A 19,574-nucleotide genomic window follows, 5' to 3' on the forward strand; every position below is an offset into this window, starting at 1 on the left:
CGCTCGCATGCCTATCTCCCTGCACAGACACAGTTCCCAAGCTGTCTCCAGTCAGGCTACAGGCAGGGAGAGCATTTAAGCATTGTGGGTATCTGCATTAGAAACACCTGAAGCTCCATGTGACTTAGAACCTTTGCCACTCTAGAAAGCCTCAAATCTGCCCCACCCCATTAAATTTAGAGATGGAGAAAAGTTATTAATGTGATTATAAATTTCACAGTGCCTTATTTGATTAGAAACTCTTTTACTCTTTGCTGTGTCCAAAACTAAATAAATTATTGGGATCAGATATGGTATTCATTAGTCTTAATCCATGGGACACCCAATTTGCTTTCACAGCATCTGGTGAAGACCCTAGAGTCAGTCAGGTGCAAAAACTTAAGGATGATTTTCTTTATTGGACATTTTCCTGCTGGTCCCCAAAGTAGAGGAGTTTGGCTTTACTGATCCTGGATAACAGAGAATAATGCACTTAACTAACATTTATCCAGCGCATATTGTGAGGCAGATGCTATACCAGGCATTTTACATGTAGAAGCTCCCAATATCCATAACAATGGTGCAAAAAGTTATTACCACTTTTTTTTTTTTGTTTTGCGGTATGTGGGCCTCTCACTATTGCGCCTCTCCCATTGCGGAGCACAGGCTCCGGACGCGCAGGCTCAGCGGCCATGGCTCACGGGCCCAGCCGCTCCGCGGCATGTGGGATCTTCCCAGACCGGGGCACGAACCTGTGTCCCCTGCATCGGCAGGCGGACTCTCAACCTCTGCGCCACCAGGGAAGCCCCACTTCATTTTACAAATGAAGAAACTGAAGCCCAGAGAGGGGAAATGATTTTCCTAACGAGAAAGAGCTAGTATTGATCAGGATTTGGACATGGGTTAAAAACTTCTAAAAGACTTATTTCATCTGCCATTTTGGTCCCTTGTTTCTGGGCAGACATACGGTTTGAACTTTGTCATTAACTAGCTTTGTGATGTTGCACAATTCTCTTTACCTCTCTGGGCTTCAGTTTCCTTATCTGTGAAATGAAGAGGCAGAGCTAAAGAAAATTAAGCTCCAAAATTACTGGATACTAATGTGTATGTAAACGTATTACCCCATAATGGGTTGTTTCAGTCAGGATTCAGAAGTCACTCTAGCTATTTAAACAGAAGGAAATTCAAAACAGAAAGTTAGGTGCTTACAAAGGCAATTGGAAGGAAGAGAGGAGCAGGAACTGGGGTGATCTGCCAGGAATGATGCCCAGAGCCATCCTGCTGAGATGTGGGACCCCTGGGCTCGAGGCAGGTGATAAAGCAAAACGATTACGGGCTTGACATCAAATAGCCCTTGGTAACACCTCCAGCTTTCCCACTTATGAGTGTGGCAATGTAGATAGCCTTTCTGAGCCCTATAAGACCAGATAACAAATGTGAAAATATCTAGCACATAGTAGGTAGTCAATTAAGTTGTGCCCTTGTGCCCTCTTCCCTCCTCCTCCTGAGGTAGAAATATGCTTATCTGGAAATAGAAGGAAACCTGTGCAAGCTGGAACAATGGGAAATAATGATAAAGAGGTAAGATGGGGCCAGAGAATAGGTTTTCCTAAAAAAAAAAAAAAAAAAAAAAAAGGTAGGTAAACAAGCTTGAATTATATAGGCAATAGGGGCTGATGGTAGTTTTTAGATAGAAAAATGATATGAGAAATTTGGTGCTTTGGCAAGATAAACATGACAACCATATTCAAGAAGTAAGTTGTTCTCTCAATGGTTAATAAGAGATGCATTCCTTTGTCAGTCTCTTTAAAAGAATGTTCCTTCCAATTTCATGGAAAACGCCCCTTGGGAAGCCACAGCGTAGACTATAATCCTTGTTTAGTAGGAAATATTTAATTGAAACAATGCCTCTCTTTGTTAAGCATAGAAGAATATTGTATCCTTCCAATAGGTGTGGTGCTGCGGGCCTGGGACATAGGCTCCCTGAGTCCTAGACAGAGGGCTGAGAAATAGAGGGGTCATGGTAAGAAGACCTAACTCCAGTAAGATAGTGTCCCTCAAAAGGTGCACAACTGGGAAGCCACGGAACGAGAAGTTACATCAACCAGAAAAGCTAAAGTATACCCCATCCCACAACTATGTGGGAATCACACAGATAAGAAAACAGCAGAGATCCTCCAATCGGCCCAGGCACGAGTTTTCAACCTCTTAGTGACATGGGATCTGTAAAATCACTTAGGATCTCAAATGATTACAACTTGAGTGACCTTAGACATAGAAAAAAGTTTGTAGTTCCTTCCAACGTCAAGAAATTTTAGAACTAAAATCTACCTTGGAGTGTATCTAGTAGTTGCTTAAATACACATCCGGTAGATGCTTAATAAATTTGGAGTGAACAAATTATCTACCAAAAATCTCTCATGAGTTTTTTCAGTTCTATTGAGATATAACTGCCATACAACATTGTATTAGTCCAAGGTGTACTAAACATAGTGATTTGATACACGTATGTATTGCTAAATGATCACCACAATAGGTTTAGTTAACATCAGTCACCTCACATAGTTGCAATTTTTTTTTCTTGTGATTAGAACTTTAAAGGTCTACTTTCTTAGCAACTTTCAAATGTGTGATAGAGTATTGTTAACTCTAGTCACCATGTTGTGCATTACTTCCCCAGGACTTATTTATCTTATAACTGGAAGTTTGTACCTTTTGACCACTTTTACCACCCTGCTCCCTGCCCCATTCCCTGCCTCTGGCAACCACCAATCTGTTCTCTATTTCTGTGAGTTTGGTTTTTATAGATTTCACATGTAAATGAAGGCATACATTATTTGTCTTTCTCTGCCTGACCTACTTCATTAGCATAATGCCCTCAAGGTCCATCCATGTTATTGTAAATGGCAGGATTTCCTCCCTTTTTATGGCTGAATAATATGTATACTGCATTTTCCTTATCCATTCATCTGTTGATGGACGCTTAGGTTGTTTCCATGTCTTGGCTATTATAAATAATGCTGCAACAAACATGGGGATGCATATATCTTTTCAAAATAGTGATTTCATTTCCTTGGGATATATACCCAGAAGTGGAATTGCTGGATCCTATGGAAGTTCTATTTTTAATGTTTTGAGGAATCTCCACTGTTTTCCATGTCGGCTGCACCAATTGACATTCATACCAACAGTGCACAGGGGTTCGTTTTTCTCCACATCTTCACCAGCACTTGTTATCTCTTGTCTTTTTGGTAACAGCCATTTAACGGGGGTAAGGTGATATCTCATTGTGTTGATTTGCATTTCCCTGGTGATTAGTGATGTTGAGCACCTTTTCATGTACCTGTTGGCCATTTGTATGTCTTCTTTGGGAAAATGTCTATTTAGTTCCTCTGCCCATTTTTACTCAGATTAGTTTTTTTTTTTTTGCTATTGAGTTGTGTATGTTCTTTATATATTTTGGATATGAAACCTCTATCAGACATGTGATTTGCAAATTTCCCCATTTCGTAGGTGCTTTTTCATTTTGTTGCGCAGAGGCTCTTTAGTTTGTTTATTCTTGCTTTTGTTGCTTTTGCTTTTGGTGTTAAATCCATAAAAACGTTGCCAAGACTGATGTCAAGGAGCTTACCACCTATGTTTTCTTCTGTGAGCTTTACGATTAGAAGTCTTACATTCAAATCTTAATCCAGTTTGAGGTTAATCTTTAATCCAGTTTGAGTTTAATCCAGATTTTTGTGTACAGTGTAAGATTGGGGTCCAGTTTCATTCTTTGAATACAGCTGTCCAGTTTTCCCAACACCATTTATTGATGAGACTATCATTTCCTCATTGTATATTCTTGGCTCCTTTGTTGTAAATTAATTGACCATATAGGCATGGGTTTGTTTCTGGGCTCTCTATTATATTCCATTGATTTATGTGTCTGTTTTTATGCCAATACTATAATGTTTTGATTACTATATATTTGTAATATAGTTTGAAATCAGGAAGCATGATGCTTTCACCTTTGTTCTTCTTTCTCAAGATTGCTTTGGCTATTTAGGGTTTTTTGTGATTCCTTACGAATTCTAGGATTATTTTTTCTATTTTTGTGAAAAATGCCATTGAAATTTTTGATAGGGATTGCATTGAACCTGTAGATCACTTTAGGTAGTAAAACATTTTAACAATGTCAATTCCTCCAGTCCATGAGCACATAGTATCTTTCTATTTATTTGTGTCATCTTCAAGTTCTTTCATCAGTTTCTTATAGTTTTTAGTGTACAGATCTTTCACCTCCTTGGTCAAATTTATTCGTAGGAGTTTTATTATTTTTGCTGCAATTGTAAATGAGATTTTTTTAAAAATTTGTCTTTCTGATAGTTTGTATTAGTGTATAGAAATGCAACTGATTTTTGTATATTAATTTTGTATCCTGCAACTTTACTGAATTTGTTCATTAGTTCTCACAGTTTTTTGGTAGTCTTTAGGGTTTTCTATATATAATATGTAATCTGTAAATAGAGACAGTTTTACTGCTTCTTTTCCAATTTAGATGCCCTTTATTTCTTTTTCTTGCTAATTGCTCTGGTTAGGACTTCCAGTACTATGTTGAATAAAAGTGGTGAGAGTATCTTTGTCTTATTCCTTATCTTAGAGGAAATGCTTTCAACTTTTCACCGTTGAGTATGATATTAGCTGTGCACTTGTTACATATGGCCTTATTATGTTGAGGTATGTTCCTTCTTCGCCCATTTTGTTGAGAGTTGTTATCATGAATGGATGTTGAATTTTGTCGAATGCTTTCTCTGCATCTATTGAGATGATCATATGATTTTTATCCTTCATTTTTTTGATGTGATATATCACATTGATTGACTTGCAGGTGTTGAACCATGCTTGCATCCCTCAAAAAGTCCCCTTGGATCATAGTGTATACTCTTTGTAATGAATTGTTGAATTCAGTTTGCTAATATTTTGCTGAGAATTTTTGTATTATATTCATCAGGGATACTGGAGTATAATCTTTTTTTCTCTTGTAGTGTCCTTGTCTGGTTTTGGTGCCACAGTAATGCTGGCTCCATAAAATAAGTTTGGGAGTATTCCCTTCTCTTCTGTTGTTTTGGAATAGTTAGAGAAGGACCAGTATTAATTCCTCTTTAAATGTTTGGTAGAATTAACCAGTGAAGCCATGTGGTCCTGAACTTTTGTTTGTTGAGAGATTTTTGATTACTGATTCATTCCCCTTACTAGTAATTTGTCTGTTCAGATTTTCTATTTCTTCATGTTTGTATGTTATGTTTCCAGAAATTTATACTATGTTGTCCAATAGAAGAAGAAAGAGAACAAAAGAATTACAAAACAGCCAGAAAATAATTAACAAAACGGCAATGGTAAGTCCATACATATCAATAATTACTTTAAGTGTAAAGGTACTAAATTCTCCAATCAAAAGACACAGAATGACCAAATGGATAAAAAAACAAGACTCAACTATATGCTGTCTACAAAAGGACCACTTCAGCTTTAAGGACACACACCGACTCAAAGTAAAGAAATGGAAAAAGACATTCCACGCAAATGAAACCAAAAGAAAGCTAAGGTAGCTATACTTATATCACACAAAATAGACTTTAGAACAAAGAGTATAATAAGAGACAAAGAAGGTCATTATATAATGATAAAGGGATCAATCCAACAAGAGGCTATAACATTTATATATATTTTTGCATCCAACATAGGAGCACCCAAATATATAAAGCAAATATTTGACACACCTGAAGGGAGAAATATACAGCAATACAATAATGTAAGAGAATTTAATACCCTACTTTCAACAATGGGTAGATTATCCAGACAGAAAATCAATAAAGGAACACTGGACTTAAGATACATGTTAGATCACAAGAACTTAACAGACATTTATAGAACATCCCACTCAAAAGCAACAGAATACACATTTTTCTCAAGTACACACAGAACATTCTCCAGGATAAATTATATGTTTAGCCAAAATAGAAGTCTTTAACTTAACTTTACATCTCAAGGAACTAGAAAAAGAAGAACAACTAAGAACAAACAAAGCCCAAAGTTAGTAGAAAGAAGGAAATAACAAAGACCACAGCAGAAATAAATAAATAGACTAAAAATACAATAGAAAAGATCAATGAAACTAAGAGTTGGTGTTTTGAAAAGATAAACAAGATAGATAAGCCTTTAGCTAGACTCACCAAGAAAAAAAGAGAGAAGACTCAAGTAAATAAAATTAGAAATGAAAGAGGAGACTACAGCTCATACCACAGAAATACAAAGGATTATAAGAGACTACTATGACCAATTATATGCCAATAAAAGTCTTCATTTTTAAAATGAAGTAGCCAAAAACTGAAGTGTTAAGTAACTGGACCAAGGTCACCAACTAGATAGGGGTAGAGCCAGGTCTAAAACTCAAGTCTCCTGACTTTCAATTGAACGTTTTATCTTACTCCATGTTGCCTTTCGCTCTTGTGTCTGAGGGAATTGGGTGTACATACATCATGGTATTGCCTATGAGAAATGTTTAGGATCAAAAACAGATAATTATAGCCATCTTCCTGGGCCTCTATTAGGTTCTTGTGACCCACAGGTCTCCATGGTGACATCCAGGAGTGGAAGCACCACTTCTACAATGCACTCAAGAGAGTCATACCAAGAACATGGCTTGTAGAGCCAAGCCAAAGGACAAGTTATGGGGTAGGGGCTGGCTCAGTATGCATGCATTTCTTCTGAACCCTCAATTTTTACTGAAAGTACTAAACATCTCCTCTGGCTTCCTCTGGTGTCAAAACATGAACACTACAGAGGCAAAGTGGGGTCTTGAAATACTACTAACAAATCTGACACATATGCAAGGGACGAAGAAAGTAAGAAAGAAAGAAATGAAGAGATAAAAGAGGAGAGAGAGAGAGGGAGAGGGAGAGAGACAGGCAGAAAGAGAGACAGAGAGGGAAAGTGAGAGAGCAGAATAAGAGCTAGGACAGGGAGACAGTAAATAGAGGCATATGCCAATGAAGCCATTTTTTCCTGGGCCACACCCTCCATCAGAAATCTGAAAGCTGGGCTCTTTTTCAGGATCTCTGAAGCTGTTTTGAGTTTCTTTCCATAGTTTCTAGGCGACTGTTTTTCACCAGGATCCCTGTGGGGAAACGGTTATTCTCTCAGCTCAGTGAGGGCTATTGACAAAGACTGGTTCTTCCTTGGAGGTAAAGAGTGACTTCTGTGAGGCTGAGGGAGAAAGTCTAACATCTCTAAGAGTTAAGACCCCCCAGCTTAACAAGTTGTCACAGCCGCCACTCCTGCCAGTGGGAGCATCTTGCCAGTTGCCTCAGTAACAGCAGATGCTTCACAGTGCGGCCCTTGGCGACAGTAACAAGGAGCACTGACTCTGCTCACAAACAACAGAAGCTCCTGTGATGAACCATGGAGATAACTGTCGGCATTTACTTATGTCAGTGCCTTTTTTAAGCCTCAGCATCTCTCAACTCATCTAGCAGCTTCTGTGCTTTTCAACAGGAGGAAGACTGCATACAACTCTCTCAGCCCTATGTCTAGAGGCCAACTCCCAGCAAGTTCCTGGTACCCTTTGGCCAACAATTTCACATTTTCATACACACCCTAGAAAAAAGTCTCATATATATTCACAAGGAGACCTGCAAAGTGATTCACTGAAGCATCTTTGTGACGGAAAAATCTTGGAAACTACTTAAACATTCATCCACAGGATATGAGATAAATACACGTTGCTGCATTCGTAGAGTTTACATTAAATAGAGTAGATAAAACGAACAAAACGGAGCTAAATGTAGCAACCAGGATGAATTTCAGAAATATAATAACGAGGAAGAAAAACTATATACAGAGATACTTTTTATATAAAGTTTGAAAGCATGTACAATTATGCTTTTTACTATACAGGGAGGGAGTGGGAAGGAACCTGAAGAAAGTGAGAAAAAAATCATGGCAATATTTGGGGAAAGAGGATTCAAAGTAGAGAAAAAAGCAAGGGCCTAAGGCCTGAGGTGAAAACGTATTTGATGAGTTTCAGTAAGAGCAAGCAGGTGGATGTGGCTGGAGCAGAACATGTCGGGGAAGGGAGAGTATAGGAAATAAGGTCAGAGAGGTAGCCAATTGTCAGAACATGAACGACGGCCTTGCAGTTGCCATTAGAAAGTTTTGGCCCAGAAGCCTCTGGTATGACGCCTAAAATTAAGGCCAAATATTATGTCCTGCACTGACATGGGTAGGGGGGGAAGTAAGAAGGCCTTGTCACACCAGAAGGGCTGCCCCCCATTCTGCTTCTGCAGAAAAGATCCCCTTGCCAAACACCCGTCTTAACAACTGGACCAGTTAGAGTTCCCGCTTACCCCAGAATTATTCAACCAATCACATCCTCCTGTGGGAACCAGTGGGCACCATGCCCTCTTAATACTACAAAGCCTCCCTGTGACCACTCCTGGCGCTTCACTCTGTTCCTGAGTGCAACTCCCATGCGGCCATGTGTGGTGCACAGTGGACTCCTCCCCTAGACTGTGAGTGTATGTGAATGTGCTGTCGTCAGTCTCATCTGTCCAGTGCCCAGGAAATGGCTACAATGGTCTGTGCTTGATCCCAGACACAGAATCCCCCCCTCACCAATGGGGTGAATAGGAAACAATGGTAACAGAGTCACATGATTTGACTTATGCTTTCAATGGATACAGCTTCTGTTGAGAATGAGCTACGAGGAGGTGAAAACAAAAACATAACTACCAGATATGGGGTGGGGGACTGATCCAGACATGACCATTATCTCACATAGAGGACAGTGGAAGAGGCGGTGGGGAGATGGGCCTGGATCTGAGATTAAAAGTGGGTGTGAAAGAAAACGTCACTACTTTTGTTCCGATAACTGGTTGCCATTTTTTCATGCTGGAAAACTGGGAGAAGGGCTGTTGTACAGTGAAACTCCCTGTCTTATACAAGTTGTCACACAAATCAGAAAAAAAGAGAGAGTCTAACTTATTTGGTTTTAATACCATATCCAGGGCAAGAAGACAAAATTGTCTATAGATACAGGTTCACTTATGAACATGCACATGAAAACCCTAATTAAAATATCAGCAATTAGAATTCAATGACGATGAGGAGCTTCAAGATGGCGGAAGAGCAAGACGCGGAGATCACCTTCCTCCCCACAGATACACCAGAAATACATCTACACGTGGAACAACTCCTACAGAACACCTACTGAACGCTGGCAGAAGACCTCAGACCTCCCAAAAGGCAAGAAATTCCCCACGTACCTGGGTAGGGCAAAAGAGAAAAGAATAAACAGAGACAAAAGGATAGGGACGGAACCTGCACCAGTGGGAGGGAGCTGTGAAGGAGGAAAGGTTTCCACACACTAGGAAGCCCCTTTGCGGGCGGAGACTGCGGGTGGCGAAGGGGGAAAGCTTCGGAGCCAGGGAGGAGAGCTCAGAAACAGGGGTGCGGAGGGCAAAGCGGAGAGATTCCCGCACAGAGGATCAGGGCCGACCAGCACTCACCAGCCTGAGAAGCTTGTCTGCTCACCCGCCGGGGCGGGCGGGGCTGGGAGTTGAGGCTCGGGCTTCGGCTGCCGGGAGAGGACTGGGGTTGGCGGCGTGAACACAGCCTGCAGGGGGTTAGTGCACCACGGCTAGCCAGGAGGGAGTCCGGGGAAAAGTCTGGACCTGCCGAAGAGGCAAGAAACTTTTTCTTGTCTCTTTGTTTCCTGGTGCGAGAGGAGAGGGGATTAACAGCGCTGCTTAAAGGAGCTCCAGAGACAGGCGCGAGCTGCGGCTAACAGCGCGGACCCCAGAGATGGGCATGAGACACTAACACTGCTGCTGCCGCCACCAAGAAGCCTGTGAACAACCACAGGTCACTACCCCACCTCCCCTCGCGGGAGCCTGTGCAGCCTGCCACTGCCAGGGTCCCGTGAATGCAGGGACAACTTCCCCGGGAGAACGCACAGCGCTCCTCAGGCCGGTGCAATGTCCTGCCAGCCTCTGCCACCGCAGGCTCGCCCCGCATCCATACCCCTCCCTCCCCACGGCCTGAGTGAGCCAGAGCCCACAAAGCAGCTGCTCCTTTAACCCCATCCTGTCTGAGCAAAGAACAGATGCCCTCCGGCGACCTACACGCAGAGGCGGGGCCAAATCCGAAGCTGAACCCTGGGAGCTGTGAGAACAAAGAAGAGAAAGGGAAATCTCTCCCAGCAGCCTCAGAAGCAGAGGATTAAATCTCCACAATCAACTTGATGTACCTGCAACTGTGGAATACCTGAATAGACAACGAATCATCCCAAATTGAGGAGGTGGACTTTGGAAGCAATGATATATATATATTCTTTTTCCCTTTTTCTCTTTTTGTGAGTGTGTATGTGTATGCTTCTCTGTGTGATTTTGTTTCATAGCTTTGCTTTTACCATTTGTCCTAAGGTTCTGTCTGTACGTTTTTTTTTCTTTTTACTTAAAAAATATTTTTTTAATAATTATTTTTTATTTTAATAACTTTATTTTATTTATTTTACTTTATTTTATTTTATCTTCTTTCTCTCTTTCCTACCTTTTATTCTGAGCCATGTGGATGAAAGGCCCTTGGTGCTCCGGCCAGGCATCAGGGCTGTGCCTCTGAGGTGGGAGAGCCAAGTTCAGGACACTGGTCCACAAGAGACCTCCCAGCTCCACGTAATATGAAATGGCAAAAATCTCCCAGAGATCTCCATCTCAATGCCAAGACCCAGCTTCACTCAACAACCAGCAAGCTACAGTGCTGGATATCCTATGCCAAACAACTAGCAAGACAGGAACACAACCCCATCCATTAGCAGAGAGGCTGGCTAAAATCATAATAAGGCCACAGATATCCCAAAACACACCACCGGATGAGGACCTGACCACCAGAAAGACAAGATCCAGCCTCATCCACCAGAACACAGGCACTAGTTCCCTCCACCAAGAAGCCTACAAAACCCACTGAACCTACCTTAGCCACTGGGGACAGACAGCAAAAACAACGGAAACTATGAACTGGCAGCCTGCGAAAAGGAGACCCCAAACACAGCAAGTGAAGCAAAATGAGAAGACAGAGAAACACAGAGCAGATGAAGGAGCAAGGTAAAAACCTACCAGACCTAATAAATGAAGAGGAAATAGGCAGTCGACCTGAAAAAGAATTCAGAATAATGATAGTAAAGATGATCCAAAATCTTGGAAATAGAATAGAGAAAATACAAGACATGTTTAACAAGAACCTAGAAGAACTAAAGAGCAAACAAACAGTGATGAACAACACAATAAATGAAATTAAAAATTCTCTAGAAGGGATCAATAGCAAAATAACTGACGCAGAAGAACGAATAAGTGACCTGGAAGATAAAATAGTGGAAATAACTACTGCAGAGCAGAATAAAGGAAAAAGAATGAAAAGAATTGAGGACAGTCTCTGAGACCTCTGGGACAACATTAATGCACCAACATTCGAATTATAGGAGTCACAGAGGAAGAAGAGAAAAAGAAAGGGACTGAGAAAATATTTGAAGAGATTATAGTTGAGAATTTCCCTTATTTGGGAAAGGAAATACTTAATCAAGTCCAGGAAGCACAGAGAGTCCCATACAGGATAAATCCAAGGAGAAACACACCAAGACATATATTAATCAAACTATCAAAAATTAAATACAAAGAAAAAATATTGAAAGCAACAAGGGAAAAACAACAAATAATACACAAGGGACTCCCCATAAGGTTAACAGCTGATCTTTCAGCAGAAACTGTAAGCCAGAAGGGAGTGGCAGAACATATTTAAAGTGATGCAGGAGAAAAACCTACAACCAAGATTACTCTACCCAGCAAGGATCTCATTCAGATTTGATGGAGAAATTAAAACTTTTACAGACAAGCAAAAGCTAAGAGAATTCAGCACCACCAAACCAGCTAATGCTAAAGGAACTTGTATAGGCAGGAAACACAAGAGAAGGAAAAGACCTACAATAACAAACCCCAAACAATTAAGAAAATGGCAATAGGAACATACATATCAATAATTACCTTAAGTGTAAATGAATTAAATGCTCCAACCAAAAGACATAGACTGGCTGAATGGATACAAAAACAAGACCTGTATAAATGTTGTCTACAATAGACCCACTTCAGACCTAGGGACACATACAGACTGAAAGTGAGGGGATGGAAAAAGGTATTCCATGCAAATGGAAATCAAAAGAAAGCTGGAATAGCAATTCTCATATCAGACAAAATGACTTTAAAATAAAGACTATTACAAGAGACAAAGAAGGAAACTACATAATGATCAAAGGAACGATCCAAGAAGAAGATATAACAATTGTAAATATTTGTGCACCCAACATAGGAGCACCTCAATACATAAGGTAAATGCAAACAGCCATAAAAGGGGAAATCGACAGTAACACAATCATAAGTAGGGGACTTTAACACCCCACTTTCACCAATGGACAGATCATGCAAAATGAAAATAAATAAGGAAACACAAGCTTTAAATGATACATTAAACAAGATGGACTTAATTAATATTTATAGGACATTCCATCCAAACACAACAGAATACACATTCTTCTCAAGTGCTCATGGAACATTCTGCAGGATAGGTCATATCTTGGGTCACAAATCAAGCCTGGGTAAATTTAAGAAAATTGAAATCATATGAAGTATCTTTTCCAACCACAATACTATGAGACTAGATATCAATTACAGGAAAAGATCTGTAAAAAAATACAAACACATGGTGGCTAAACAACACACTACTTAATAACCAAGAGATCATTCAAGAAATCAAAGAGAGGAAATTAAAAAATACCCAGAAACAAATGACAATGAAAACACAACGACCCAAAACCTATGGGATGCAGCAAAAGCAGTTCTAGGAGGGAAGCTTATAGCAATACAATCCTACCTTAAGAAATAAGAAACATCTCAAATAAACAACCCAACCTTACACCTAAAGCAATTAGAGAAAGAAGAACAAAAAAACCCCGAAGTTAGAAGGAAAGAAATCATAAAGATCAGATCAGAAATAAATAAAAAAGAAATGAAGGAAACAACAGCGAAGGTCAATAAAAGTAAAAGGTGGTTCTTTGAGAAGATAAACAAAATTGATAAACCACTAGCCAGACGCATCAAGAAAAAAATGGAGAAAACTCAAATCAATAGAATTAGAAATGAAAAAGAAGTAACTGCAGAAATACAAAGGATCATGAGAGATTACTACAAGCAACTATATGCCAATAAGATGGACAACCTAGAAGAAATGGACAAATTCGTAGAAATGCACAACCTTCTGAGACTGAACCAGGAAGAAATAGAGAATATGAACAGCCCAATCACAAGCACTGAAATTGAAACTGTGATTAAAGAACTTCCAACAAACAAAAGCCCAGGACCAGATGGTTTCACAGGCAAATTCTATCAAACATTTAGAGAAGAGCTAACACCTATCCTTGTCAAACTCTTCCAAAATACAGCAGAGGGAGGAACACTCCCAAACTCATTTTACGAGGCCACCATCACCCTGATACCAAAACCAGACAAGGATGTTACAAAGAAAGAAAACTACAGGCCAATATCGCTGATGAGCATAGATGCAAAAATCCTCAACAAAATACTAGCAAACAGAATCCAACAGCACATTAAAAGGATCATACACTATGATCAAGTGGGGTTTATCCCAGGAATGCAAGGATTCTTCAGTATACGCAAATCAATCAGTGTGATAAACCATATTAACAAATTGCAGGAGAAAAACCATATGATCATCTCAATCGATGCAGAGAAAGCTTCTGACAAAATTCAAGACCCATTTATGATAAAAACCCTCCAGAAAGCAGGCATAGAGCAAACTTTACTCAACATAATAAAGGCCATATATGACAAACCCACAGCCAACATCATCCTCAATGGTGAAAAAATGAAACCATTTCCACTAAGATCAGGAATAAGACAAGGTTGCCCACACTCACCACTATTATTCAACATAGTTTTGGAAGTTTTAGCCACAGAAATTGGAGAAGAAAAAGAAATAAAAGGAATCCAAATCAGAAAAGAAGAAGTAAAGCTGTCACTGTTTGCAGATGACATGATACTATACATACAGAATCCTAAAGATGCTACCAGAAAACTACTAGAGCTAATCAATGAACCTGGAAAAATAGCAGGATAGAAAATTAATGGACAGAAATCTCTTGCATTCCTATACATTAATGATGAAAAATCTGAAAGAGAAATTAAGAAAACACTCCCATTTACCTTTGCAATAAAAAGAATATAATATCTAGGAATAAACCTACAAAAGGAGAAAAAAGACCTGCATGCAGAAAACTATAAGACACTGATGAAAGAAAGATGATACAAATAGATGGAGAGATATACTATTTTCTTGGATTGGAAGAATCAATATTGTGAAAATGACTGTACTACCCAAAGCAATCTACAGATTCAATGCAATCCCTATCAAATTACCACTGGCATTTTTCACAGAACTAGAACAAAAAATTTCACAATTTGTATGGAAACACAAAAGACCCTGAATAGCCAAAGCAATCTTGAGAAAGAAAAACGGAGCTGGAGGAATCAGGCTCCCTGACTTCAGACTAAACTACAAAGCTACAGTAATCAATACAGTATGGTACTGGCACAAAAACTGAAATATAGATCAATGGAACAAGATAGAAAGTCCAGAGATAAAGCCACGCACATATGGTCACCTTATCTTTGATAAAGGAGGCAAGAATATACAGTGGAGAAGAGACAGCCTCTTCAATAAGTGGTGCTGGGAAAACTGGACAGCTACATGTAAAAGTATGAAATTAGAACACTCCCTAACACCATACACAAAAATAAACTCAAAATGGATTAAAGAGCTAAATGTAAGACCAGACACTATGAAACTCTTAGAGGAAAACATAGGCAGAACACTCTTTGACATAAATCACAGCTAGATACTTTTTGACCCACCTCCTAAAGAAATGGAAATAAAAACATAAATAAACAAATGGGACCTAATGAAACTTGAAAGCTTTTGCACAGCAAAGGAAACCATAAACAAGACGAAAAGGCAACCCTCAGAATGGGAGAAAATATTTTCAGACGAAGCAACTGACAAAAGATTAATCTCCAAAATATACAAGCAACTCATACAGCACAATATCAAAAAAACAAACAACCCAATCCAAAAGTGGGCAGAAGACTTTAATAGACATTTTTCCAAAAAAGATACACAGACTGTCAACAAACACATGGATGGATGCTCAACATCACTAATCATTAGAGAAATGCAAATCAAAACTGCAATGAGGTATCACCTCACACCAGTTAGAATAGCCATCATCAAAAAATCTACAAACAATAAATGCTGGCGAGGGTGGGGAGAAAAGGGAACCCTCTTGCCATGTTGGTGGGAATGTAATTGATACAGCCACTGTGGAGAACAGCATGGAGGTTACTTAAAAAACTAAAAATAGAACTACCATATGACCCAGCAATCCCACTACTGGGCATATACCCTGAGAAAACCATAATTCAAAAAGAGTCATGTACCAAAATGTCCATTGCAGCTCTATTTACAATAGCCAGGACATGGAAGCAACCTAAATGTCCATCAACAGATGAATGCATAAAGAAGATGTGGCACATACATACAATGGAATATTACTCAGCCACAAAAAGGAACAAAATTGAGTTATTTGTAGTGAGGTGGATGGACCTAGAATCTGTCATACAGAGTGAAGTATGTCAGAAGGAGAAACACAAATACCATTTGCTAACACATATATATGGAATCTAAGGAAAAGAAAAAAAATGGTCATGAAGAACCTAGGGGCAAGACGGGAATAAAGACACAGACCTACTAGAGAATGGACTTGAGGATATGGGGAGGAGGATGGGTAAGCTGTGCAAAAGTGAGAGAGTGGCATGGACATATATACACTACCAAACGTAAAATAAATAGCTAGTGGGAAGCAACCGCATAGCACAGGGAGATCAGCTCTGTGCTTTGTGACCACCTAGAGGGGTATGATAGGGAGTGTGGGAGGGAGGGAGATGCAAGAGGGAAGAGATATGGGAACATATGTATATGTATAGCTGATTCACTTTGTTATATAGCAGAAACTAACACACCATTGTAAAGCAATTATACTCCAATAAAGATGTTAAAAAAATAATAATAGGTGCTCTCGGCCACTCAGCCGGGCGGTACCGAGCCCTCCCAGCACTCCCCTCCTCTCCTCCCTCCGGCCCTCCGGCCTGCCTTTCCCCGCGGCACTGCCACCCACCCCCCCCACCTTCGCCCCAGCCCTCTTCTCTTCCCGCCGAGCGAGCCGCGGCAGCAGCAGCAGCAGCAGCCAGAGGAGGAGCCGGAGGCGGTGGTGGCCGGGTAGCCCATGGCGTACAGTCAGGGAGGCAGCAAGAAGAAAGCCTGCTACTACTACTACGATGGTGATATTGGAAATTATTATTACGGACAGGGTCATCCCATGAAACCTCATAGGATCTGCATGACCCATAACTTGCTGCTAAATTATGGCTTGTATAGAAAAATGGAAATATATAGTCCCCATAAAGCCACTGCTGAAGAAATGACAAAATACCACAGCAATGAGTACATCAAATTTCTACGTTCAATAAGACCAGAGAACACGTTCGAGTATAGTAAGCAGATGCAGAGATTTAATGGTGGAGAAGATTGTCCAGTGTTTGATGGGCTCTTTGAGTTTTGTCAGCTTTCATCTGGTGGTTCAGTTGCTGGGGCTGTGAAGTTGAACCGACAACAAACTGATATGGCTGTTAACTGGGCTGCAGGATTACATCATGCTAAGAAATCAGAAGCATCAGGCTTCTGTTGTGTTAATGATATTGTGCTTGCCATCCTTGAATTACTAAAGTATCATCAGAGAGTCTTATATATTGATATTGATATCCATCATGGTGATGGTGTTGAAGAAGCTTTTTATACAACAGATCGTGTAATGACTGTATCATTCCACAAATATGGGGAATACTTTCCTGGAACGGGAGACTTGAGGGATATTGGTGCAGGAAAAGGCAAATACTATGCTGTCAATTTTCCAGTGAGAGATGGTATAGATGATGAATCATATGGGCAGATATTTAAGCCTATTATCTCAAAAGTGATGGAGATGTATCAACCTACTGCTGTGGTGCTACAGTGTGGTGCAGACTCACTATCCGGTGATAGGCTTGGTTGCTTCAATTTGACAGTCAAAGGTCATGCTAAATGTGCAGAAGTTGTAAAAACTTTCAATTTACCATTACTGCTGCTTGCGGGAGGTGGATACACAATCCGCAATGTTGCTCGATGTTGGACATATGAGACTGCTGTTGCCCTTGATTGTGAGATTCCCAGTGAACTGCCATATAATGATTACTTTGAGAATTTTGGACCAGACTTCAAACTGCATATTAGTCCTTCAAACGTGACAAACCAGAACACTCCAGAATATACGGAAAAGATAAAACAGCGTTTATCTGAAAATTTACGCAAGTTGCCACATGCAGCTGGCGTCCAAATGCAAGCTATTCCAGAAGATGCAGTTCATGAAGACAGTGGAGATGAAGATGGAGAAGATCCAGACAAGAGAATTTCTATTCGGGCATCAGACAAACGGATAGCTTGTGATGAAGAATTCTCAGATTCTGAGGACGAAGGAGAGGGAGGTCGCAGAAATGTGGCTGATCATAAGAAAGGAGCAAAGAAAGCTAGAATTGAAGAAGACAAGAAGGAAACGGAGGACAAAAAAACAGATGTTAAAGAAGATAAGTCCAAGGACAGTAGTGGTGAAAAAAACAGATACCAAAGGAGCCAAATCAGAAGAGCTCAGCAACTCCTGAATTTGAGAGTCTCATCACTTTCAGTGAGAAAATATTGGGAAGAAAAATGTTTTCTTTTTGAAGACTTCTGGCTTCATTTTATACTACTTTGTCATGGACTGTATTTATTTTCAAAATGGCTTTTTTGGTTTTGTTTTTCTTGGCAAGTTTTACTGTGAGTTTTCTAATTATGAAGCAGAATTTCTTTTCTCCACCATGCTTTATGTGATAGTATTTAAAACTGATGTGTTATTATGTCAAAAAACTGCTCTATTCAAGAAGTAATTGGCCGTTCTGAGCTGATTTTTCCATCTTTTGTAATTATCTTTATTAAAAAATTGTACTTGGTAAAAAAATAATAATAATAATAAATAAATACTAAGAATTCAATGATGAAATTAAAGCATGATCAAATAGGGCCCATTTAAGAAAAATGGTTTAAGAAGTGAAAATATAAAACTATTAAAATAATTCATCACATTAATGAACTAAAGAAGCAAAATTACATGAGTATCTCAACAAAAGCAGAAAAAGCACTGGATAAAATTCAATATCTATGTTTTTTTTAATAAACTCTTAGAAAACTAGGAATAGAGCGAAGCTTCTTTAACCTGATAAGAGCTTTCTACCAACCATCTACTGCAATCATCAAGTTTAATTTAAAAGTTTAGCTGCAATTTCCTTAAGGTCAAGAACAAGACATGAATGACTTGGTATCATTGCCATTCTTTAACAGAGTACAGGAAGTCCTGGTCACTGCATTAAGAACATGAAGGAAGGAGACCAAATTGTTATTATTTCCAGTTAAAAATATCATGATCAAATGCACAGAAAACCTAAGAAATCAGTAAACTGCTAAAATTAAAAGGGAGTTCAGCAAGTTTGTTAGGTATAAAAACAATGTGTAAAATTTAATAGTGTTCCTATGAATAGGCAATAACTCGATAGGCAACATAATAGAATGTAAGATACTATTAATGGTAGCAACAAAAACTATAAAATATGTAGATATCAACCAAAGAAAGAACATCTTTATAGAGAATAAATTTTAAACTATTAAAGCACAAATCAGAAAACCTAAACAAATGAAACATTAAATAACATATAGATTAACACCTTGCTCTGACATCATCGAATTAAGTTTTCCTTGATTAGTTTCTAAATTCAATGCAATTACAATCAAAATCCCAGAGTGAAATTTTTAACATGAAAAACAATTCCAAAATTTATGTAGAAAAATAAGAATTTTCAAAGAGTTAAGGCAAAATCAAAAAAGAAGATATATCAGGTATTGGAACACATTACAAACGAAGGAAACCTTTATTGATAAAGCTAACAGAAGTGGCAGGCTGTTAGCTTTATCAATAAAGTGGCAGACTGGGAGAAAATAATGACAACAGCTAAAACCCACAAATAATTAAATTTTAAAATACGTGAAGAAACTTTTGTAATTCAGTGTCCTCAAGTCCATTCTCTATGCCTGAATCTTTATTCCTGTCCTGCCCCTAGGTTCATCAGAATCATTTTTTTTTTAGATTCCATATATAAGTGTTAGCATATGACATTTGTTTTTCTCTACTTCACTCTGTATGACAGACTTTAGTCCATCCACCTCACTACAAATAACTCAATTTCATTTCTTTATACGGCTGAGTAATATCCCATTGTATATATGTGCCACATCTTCTTTATCCATTCATCTGTCGATGG

The 19,574-nt window shown here is 39.2% G+C and overlaps 1 long non-coding RNA gene and 1 pseudogene across 1 annotated transcript in view; one reads left to right on the top strand and one right to left on the bottom strand.

Annotated features, from left to right (window-relative positions):
• The window catches only part of LOC137220658 (uncharacterized), a 231,570-nt gene that overhangs the window by 30,482 nt on the left and 181,514 nt on the right, over positions 1–19,574 (bottom strand). The gene's annotated exons all lie outside the window — the stretch shown is intronic.
• LOC137221224 (histone deacetylase 2 pseudogene) lies at positions 16,403–18,019 on the top strand (annotated as a pseudogene).

This window comes from Pseudorca crassidens, chromosome 3, assembly GCF_039906515.1.
Source record: "Pseudorca crassidens isolate mPseCra1 chromosome 3, mPseCra1.hap1, whole genome shotgun sequence".
NCBI classification, from domain to species: domain Eukaryota; kingdom Metazoa; phylum Chordata; class Mammalia; order Artiodactyla; family Delphinidae; genus Pseudorca; species Pseudorca crassidens.